Source organism: Silene latifolia, chromosome 6, assembly GCF_048544455.1.
Source record: "Silene latifolia isolate original U9 population chromosome 6, ASM4854445v1, whole genome shotgun sequence".
Lineage (NCBI taxonomy): Eukaryota > Viridiplantae > Streptophyta > Magnoliopsida > Caryophyllales > Caryophyllaceae > Silene > Silene latifolia.
This window is the reverse complement of record NC_133531.1, coordinates 128,269,173-128,277,832: the sequence shown is the minus strand read 5'-3', so window position 1 is coordinate 128,277,832 and position 8,660 is coordinate 128,269,173. Positions and strand designations below refer to the sequence as shown.

General features: G+C 41.6%; 1 non-coding gene across 1 annotated transcript; it reads right to left on the bottom strand.

The window, feature by feature from the left end:
• Positions 1–481: 481 nt before the first annotated feature.
• LOC141588957 (small nucleolar RNA R71) lies at positions 482–588 on the bottom strand. Its single transcript, XR_012519922.1, has one exon. It is a non-coding gene; the product is annotated as a small nucleolar RNA R71 (small nucleolar RNA).
• Positions 589–8,660: the final 8,072 nt, after the last annotated feature.

The window sequence follows — 8,660 nt, the reverse complement described above, 5'->3', positions numbered from 1 at the left end:
GAGTACTCTGTCTAGTTACTACGAGAACGAGCTGTTTGAGGAGGATCCACCTTCGTCACCTATTTCTACTTCTTCAGCAAAGACTGTCACATCTCCAGACATGGCTGAAGAAGCAAGTATAGCCAGTCACTCTGAGCCGACAGCTGAGAATATCTATAAGGGATTCGCATTGCCAGGGACGGATAGAAAATTTTAGCCGAAACCGTCCTATATCAACTTGGTTGAGAGAAACCAATTCGGGGGAGCTGCAAATGAAGATGCAGCTAAACATATGGAGACATTCATTGACTACTGCTGTTCCATACCCCTACCAACCGGTGTGACCCAGGACCAGGTGAAGGAGACGATGTTCATATTCCCTCTTCGTGATATTGCAAAGGAATGGTACCGAGACCTAGATCGAGCTGCTAACGGGATCACTGATTGGAAGTCGCTGGCCCTAGCATTCTACAAGAAATATTTCTCTATCTCGAAGACAAATGCCATTAGAGCTCAGATCACGAGCTTTAAACAGGGTCCTGATGAGAATTTTCATGAGGCATGGGTCCGTTTCAAGAAGCTGGTGCGAACTATTCCGCACCATGGGTTTGAGAAATGGAGCCTATGCAATCAATTTTATAATGGGCTTTATGACTATCAGAGAGCTATCCTGGATGCGGCAGCTAATGGTAGATTCCAGGAGAATGTTGGAGAAACTAAGGGGTGGAAAATTATTGATGATTTGGCCACCCATAAAGCTGAGTATGGAAATTACAGGGGAAATCAAAGGAGAAGTGCTGAATCCCCTTCTGTAGTTGCATTAGAGGCTCTTACGGCGAGATTTGATAAGTACGAGTTGGGAGGAGCTTCAAAAGGAGGGATCTATCATGTGAATGCTGTTTCAGACGGTCCTTTCGTCTGCAAAAGATGTGGAGGAGAAAGACATGTTTCAGACAACTGCAGCAGTCCCTATGAGTCTTGTGCTGCTTTTCAACATTATAGGCAGACAAACACTTATTTTGAGCCGAATGTCCATCCGAACTTGAGGTGGAGTAGCCAAAATGTCCTAAATCTGACTCCACATCCACAGCAGCAGAATTATGTGCCCCCTCATAAGCAGCAGCAGCCATATCAAAAGCCTCCGTATGTTCCTCAGCAGCAGCATCAGTCCCATGGCTCCGATTTTGTCGAGTTGAAAAATTTGTTGCTGAAAGAGTCTCAATCGCTCAATTGGCTAGCAAGAGTGCAATTCGAGCTCCGGGAAATTTACCGTCGCAGACGGATCAAAAGGAGACCCTTAATGCTATTACTTTGAAGAGTGGGTCCACCCTTGAGCGGCCCGCTATGGTCGAGGATGTCACTGAAAAAGATGAGGCGGAACCAAGTAAGAAGAAGGTTGTAACGAATAATAGCAAGAAAAAGACGATCAGCAGGTATGTCAGTCGATCGACTAACATACCCAGTCGATCGACCAGTCCGCGAAGTGACACAGCTACTGTTCCTATAGAAGTCAGTCGATCGACTGACATGCATGGTCGATCGACTGACTACGCTGCTGATGGTGAGTGTTTTCGTCCTCCAATGCCAAATAACTTGAGGGACCACCTGTTTCGGGGTACGACTACTCCGAAAATATTGAGGCAAGACCCAAACGCTGATGGGTCAGTCCCGGTTCCGAAGTATGACCCGATGACGATTAATGGTTCATTTTTGAGACGGTCTGAAGAAGGGTCAAGCTACAACAAGGAGAAGGTAGTGGATTTTCAGCCTAAATCCACCGATGCCGGTATGAGAGACCTAGAGGAGAGGGCTAAGTTGCTTTTTACAACCCCTTGTCCAGAGAGATTAGTGTCGACAAAGGAACAGGTATCATTCAACAAATTTGAAAATGTTATTCGTAGCTTAAATGTACAAGTTCCTTTTCTTTAGTTAGTTAATTAAGTGCCTGCTTACATGAAATTTATGAAGCAACTTTTGTCTAAGAAGAAGTCACTTGAAACTGTGCAATCTGTCGCACTAACTGAGGAGTCATGTTCCTATTTGAACCATACTGCACCTCATAAGCTAGAAGACCCAGGTAGCTTTTCAGTCCCATGTAGTATTGGCACCTTTTCTATTGAGAAGGCCTTGTGTGACCTAGGAGCCAGTATTAGTGTAATGCCCTTGAGTCTTGCTAGGAAGTTGAAATTGACTAGGTTTGCATTTACCAACATGACAGTACAGATGGCTGATCGTTCTGCGTTCCAGCCTATAGGAGTCTTAGAAGACATTCCCGTGCAAATAGGAAAGTTCTTTTTCCCTGTTGACTTCTTTTGTACTAGATATGCCCGAGGATGCCCACATTCCTATCATATTGGGTAGACCATTTCCGCACACTGCTGGTGCAGTTATAGATGTTGGTTCAGGGACTCTGACCTTCAAAGTAGGGAAGCATTCCATTGTCTTTGCCCAGACAGCTAAGAAGAAAGACCCCATGTGGCCAGTCACTTGTAATACGGTTTCTGAAAAGAAATCCTATTTTGTGCTTCCTGGTATGCCTGGCTCTATGTATGTTTCTGCTATAACACCTCCGCCCCAGATTGGGAGCAAATTGGAGGAAGATTCTTCTGTTTTGGATATTGCAGGAGCTGGTTTGGGGAAGGAAGTGTCGCATGTTGCTCCAGCTGTGAAGGAGCCAATCGTTCAAAGAAGCGGTTTAGGATGTCTTAGCTATGACACTGATGAGGAGCCTGATGAGGAGCCAGTCAAAGTGACGGAGTCCGATTTGGATTTTGACGAGTTAGATGAACTTATTGATTGGGGAGATGCTGAAGCTGTTGATCCATTGAGTTCTGCAGATGTTGGAGTTGAGAAGAGTGCAGCTGAGGAGATGAGCACGGTAGAGGCTACTTCTTGTAGCCAGAAGCCGAGCAAGTGGGCCATTCCGTGGCCATTCTTGATCAACTATTAGTTGATTAAGATTTTACAAAAACATTTATTTTATTGCTTTTGGACTTTTTATTATTTTTGAGTGCGCGAGACTTCACATTTTAATAAGTTTGCTTAGGATTTTTAAAGACTTTAGACTTTACATTTGGGTTTTGCGCAATTTTGGGCACGTTATTATGTGCATTTACAGGTTTATGGACCATATTAGCTCGAGTTATTAAGCTAATTCGAAGAATTCAGAACTTACAAAAGGTTTTCCGGTCGATCGACTGCCTCCTATGGTCGATCGACTGAGCTGCGACTTCCAGGAGCTTCTGTTCCTGTTCACTCTGGTCGATCGACTGGGTGATGTGGTCGATCGACCATGTTCGCTGCTGTACCTGTTTTCGATCACTCCCCTGCTGTGTTTGGTCGATTCGCGGAAGTTAAGGGAGTCTTTTCTCCACTTTATTCTCCGACTCATTTCTGTTTTCTTCCGTTTCTTTATTTTACACATAATGTTGCGTTTAATAAATTGTTTTCTCGGATTTACGCGTGGTACTTTTGCTTCTTTTCAGGTACTTATTGGTAGCACTGCTGGCTACTGAAACCTCCTAGCTCACGCTGGTTTGGGGAGGTTTCCTTTTGCTGCGCTTAAAGCTTGTGAGTTTCCGAGCTTCATTTCATGTCTTCTTTTGTTATTTAACGCAAAATCCCTTTTCCTGCTTCTTTATACATGATCTTGCACAATGGGGACATTGTGTGATTTGGTTTGGGGAAGGGTTTTGCATTGCATTCATATGTTTTTGCATTCACGTTTAATTATTCTGTTTGCATTGTTATTTAATTCCTCTATATATACACAAAAATAAAAAAAATTATTAATTGAAAATTTTCAAAAATTCAAAAAAATGCACGTTTATTTTAGCATATAGGTCGAGTCGGAACGGTAGTATTTCAATGATGACATTGCATTTTCAGCTGTTTTATGCCTACGCCTTGCTAATTGACATGTTATTAGTAGAATCAATATGCATAGTCTACGAGTTTTCATTAAATTCTTGCTGGACTTGAGACTTGACTTAGATTTTTGGCAAACTACATCATTTTCTGAGATTTAGAGCCTATAACTGGTCTCATTCGTGACCAGTTTATGTAGGATGTGAGTAGTTACTCCTTATGAGACATGTTACATAAATATGCATAAATATGAACTTGATCTGCTTAATACCTGTATGCATTCGGTTCGTGGTTAGTTGACACATGTGGAAGAGGTCACCCCTTTATTCATTTTGCTCATAAGCTTCACACTGCCAAAAATAACCTTTTTGTCCCAATAACTACATCCTACACTTAGCCTGCCCTTGTCAAGCTAGTAGTTTATGTTCTTGGGATTGTTACCTTGTTTTTGGTAGCTAATGCTCATGTTGAGATAATGTTGGGAAAATGAAAAAGGAAGGAAAGAAAGAAGAAATAAAAGAAGAACTTGAAAAGAAAAAAAAAAGAGAAGAAAAATGATTCAAAAAAAAAAGAAAAAAAAACGCGTGCTGTACTGTAGAGGGCCCTCGATCGACTGGCCATCTTGGTCGATCGACTGAAGCCCGAGAAAAGAGAAAATAAAATCATATGGTTGGAGTTTTGATTAGTTGGTGATTTTATTCCCATGCTTTATTATCATCATTTGGGGAATTACAATTATTTCGGAGATTGTGAGATTTGCGCTTGCTATTAGCACCGTTTTTTATTGGAATTTTGAGTAAGAAGTTGGGATGATTTATTAGTTTGGTTCCCTTAGTTACTAGCTTGGCTTTTAACAATGTTTTTATCCAAATTTATTTTAGCCTCTTTTTACCCATACCTCACATATCCATATTTACCTCGGCATGTGTCATGGTCATTTGTTTGGTTGGAATGCATATGTACGGTTGTAGAGATTATTTTCATATTATATTGCATGCATGTTCTTATAGGCCGTAGTTAGGTGAGAGTTTTTACAATATTACTTCTTTCTATCTTTTACATATACTCACCCGTATTCATTGAGTGATAGGAGCGACCCGTGAGAGTCCATCATGATAAGTCTCTATAGTTGACGGTTCAGCAGTTTTTAATGACTACATAACTCGTTTGCATGATTCATATGGCTAATTGATTGTTAGTTATCGCATTAGATTGGTTTAGGCTATTCGGTTAGCATTTCGCTCTGAGATTGAACTCTTTCCACTAGGTTTTAGGATCGAGTCTTGTTCTTGCTTAGGGACAAGCAAGGGTTTGGTTCTGGGAAGTTTGATGCGTGTCCTAAATATGATGTTTTACACCTCATTTTACACGCATTTCAGAGCTCATTTATGTAGTTTATGCTACTATTCTCCCTATTTCCGTCTACTTTCGTGTTTTTGTACATTATTGCAGAAATGTGAAGAATCCAGCGGAAATCAAGCTAAATCCGTCCCCAAGTACCTTGCATTGCATTTGACGTGAACTATTTACTCAAGAAACGAACTTGGTGCGCATATCGAGGCCCGAAAGACTAATTCACGAAGTTTTTGAAGCAAAGTACCAGCTACAGTGGTCGATCGACCGATGCCTCTGGTCGACCGACCAGAGCACGACATACAGAAAGTTCTGTACAGTATAGGTTGGTCGATCGACTGGTCCTTATGGTCGATCGACCAGACCGTGATTCTGACGCAAGTTAAAAGATCGAGAAGTTAGAAGCCCATTGTATATTAGGTTTAGGAATAAGTGTTATGTTATATTCCTATATAACGTAACCTGTTATCATCAAGTTTGGATAAAGTCTTTTATCATCAATAATTAGGGTTCCTTAGATTATTGTTAGTAATTAATAAAGTTTCCTTTTGCATTCGGTTTTGATCCTTTTCTCTGCAATTTCATACGGTATTTCTCTGTTCTATTATTCAGTTTTATTGCTCTATTTCGTTCATAGATTAGAAATTGCTAGAGTAGTATTCCCAAAGCCAATTATCGTTTCACGTTATTTGTTTGTTTAGTTAATTTAATCATGAATTCAGTAGCTTTACTCGTTAATCTTGTTGTTGTTTTTATCGTAAACATGAGTAGCTAAATACCCTGTGCTAGGATGTAGGGAATCTGTAGAAGTAGGCGGCATTAGAATAGTAGGCCAGAAATCGCGCCATGGTCGACCGACCGGCTTACCTGGTCGATCGACCGGCTCCCGTGAGATTACCTTCGTTTTAATTAATTTAATTGCTATTTTTGACGAATCGAGTGCACGCGACTAGTTGAATGCTTAGGAATTGACCGACCCGATAAGATCGAAAGATAGGGAAGGGAAATAGACTGCCTAATTAAGACGACTAAATTAATAAGATCGAGAGATAAGTTAATTTAGCCTTTTAAATCACTTTTCAGGATGAAGGTTAGCATTAGTGATATTAGGGACCTGTAGCGAGATCGAAAGATGCTACCTGTTAAGAAAGGACCGAGAGGACTTCTTATTTTCCCGTCTCACGCGATTGTTTCAGACTTACCTAGGATGCTGCCGCCGAAACTATAGTGAACCGACCATCTTAGCACCCTTTTATATTTGATTTCAACTACTAGCTTAGTTTACTTTTCATTTATTGCGTTTAGTTATAGATCAACTCAAATCAAATCCCCCTCACGTTTGTTACTTTAGACTTAAATAAAACAACTATTAATTGCATCGCCTCTCTGTGGTTCGACCCTGACTGCCACTAGCTATAGTAGTAGTTTGGACTATAAATATTATTTTTGGTGCAGACAACGACAGACATCACCTACACTTTTCACACACACGTCTATTCGTGTGCAAACTTTCACGTTTCTCATTATCATCACACACATATTAACTTCAACATAAACTTCATCATAAACAATTCTAGCATTACCATTACGCACAATAGACACATAATTGCCGACTCAACATCCCCATACCCAGTGACTGGCTTAAGCATAATGGGGCCATGATTTTGAAATGAGGGCGCCTACTCACCCAAAATCTAGCATCAGCCGGGGCTCCCAATATACATACACCAGGTTCATTTTATTAGACTCACTACGTTCATTAGGCTCATTTGTTACAGGTTCCAAAATCGTCGCTCTAATACCACTTTGTGACACCCCCATATACCAAGGAGCCTTAATAAGACCTTCCCTAGCATATAAGGACATCACCATCTCGGTTGCCCGAGAAAAGTAATCATCAAAAGTCGATAAAAGAACATTTATAATAACTTTACAAGTGATTTAACCAAAACTACTAATATAAAAGATACATCTCATCAATACTATGCACTACTCCTGACATGACTCGTGAAGATTCATCCCGCCAAGACTCCTGCTAGCATCCAAGACATCACTTGCTAAGACTGACTGCTCACCATAAGGGACCACGACAGACACAACAAAGACAACAAGAAACAACCACACAAGGTCAGTAACCGAGGCAAGACACAATACCAACTACCATCATAATACAAACATAACCGGGCACACACACAAGTCACAACCACTACAGCCTATCACCATCACCGACTGTCGACTAGACCAGCCCTGCCAGTGGGGGACCGCAGCCGTACCCACCTAAGCCTCGCTCATCATACTAAGCGATAACCCTGTCCCATTAATGTGCACATTCCCTCCCGTGGCGGGTTCCACGGAGCGCGAAACTAGGGCGTGAAGTCACTCCCGCAAGTGACTCTACTCAGCCGAGGACGCACCTCGAGAATCGCAGACAATCAATCACAATCAGCCGTACTACAATAACAACCAATGAAACAGCACAACACCAACCGATTACCATAACCAATTAACCATACTGACACTACAATCAATACAACAGCTGTAGCACTAAACAACCAACAGAAACTGAGTAGACGAACCTACTTTTAGCTAGCCGCAACGATTCCTTGTTCAATCACATGGCATCAACCAAGCAAACAAAACCCCTATACAAACATCATAAAAGCCTATTACTACCACCACAATCCTACAAGGAACAACAATGACAAAGATGATGATGATGATGATGACATACCTACGCATCGTATATCGGCGTCAAGACCACTACCCGACTCAAGCAACCTATCCCCAAGGCACAAGCATCCTCAAACGCTTCCATGGAAGGAATTAAGGTGAAGGGAAAGAGGTGAGGCGACACCTAGGTCTGAAAGACGGAGGCGGAAATGATTTGTGATTCTATCAAAACACGATTATAAACCCTCGCTGTAAAGACGCTACTCGATCGAGTAACCAACTTACTCGATCGGGTGGCCCCTACTCGATCGATTAGCCCCTACTCTATCGAGTACCACTCATCCCCAAAGTTTATCAAGACACAAGGCATCTCTTGCACGCATTCCTAAAGGTTATCACATGTCCCCAAGGTCGGTCAACGTTGGTAAACGGGACGCTAAAAGGATGGGTATTACAACTATGATATGAAAATTATCTAACATGAGAGGAAAGCTAATGTTGTGGCTGACGCGTTGAGCAGGAAGAGTGTGCATTCCTTATGCACTGCTTTGTCACTAATGCAGCTAAAAGATGAAGTGACTAAGATGGGTATACATATGATTCACAAGGGGGATGCCATCGGGGATTTGACAGTTGAACCATAGTTTTCACATAACTTGAGACAAAAGCAATTGCTTGATCTTAAAATTCAAGAATGGAGAGGAAGGATAGGCAACAACAATATGTCGCGATTATCGATTCATGCGGATGGGAGTGTTCGGTATGATGGTAGATTGTGCGTTCCTAATGAT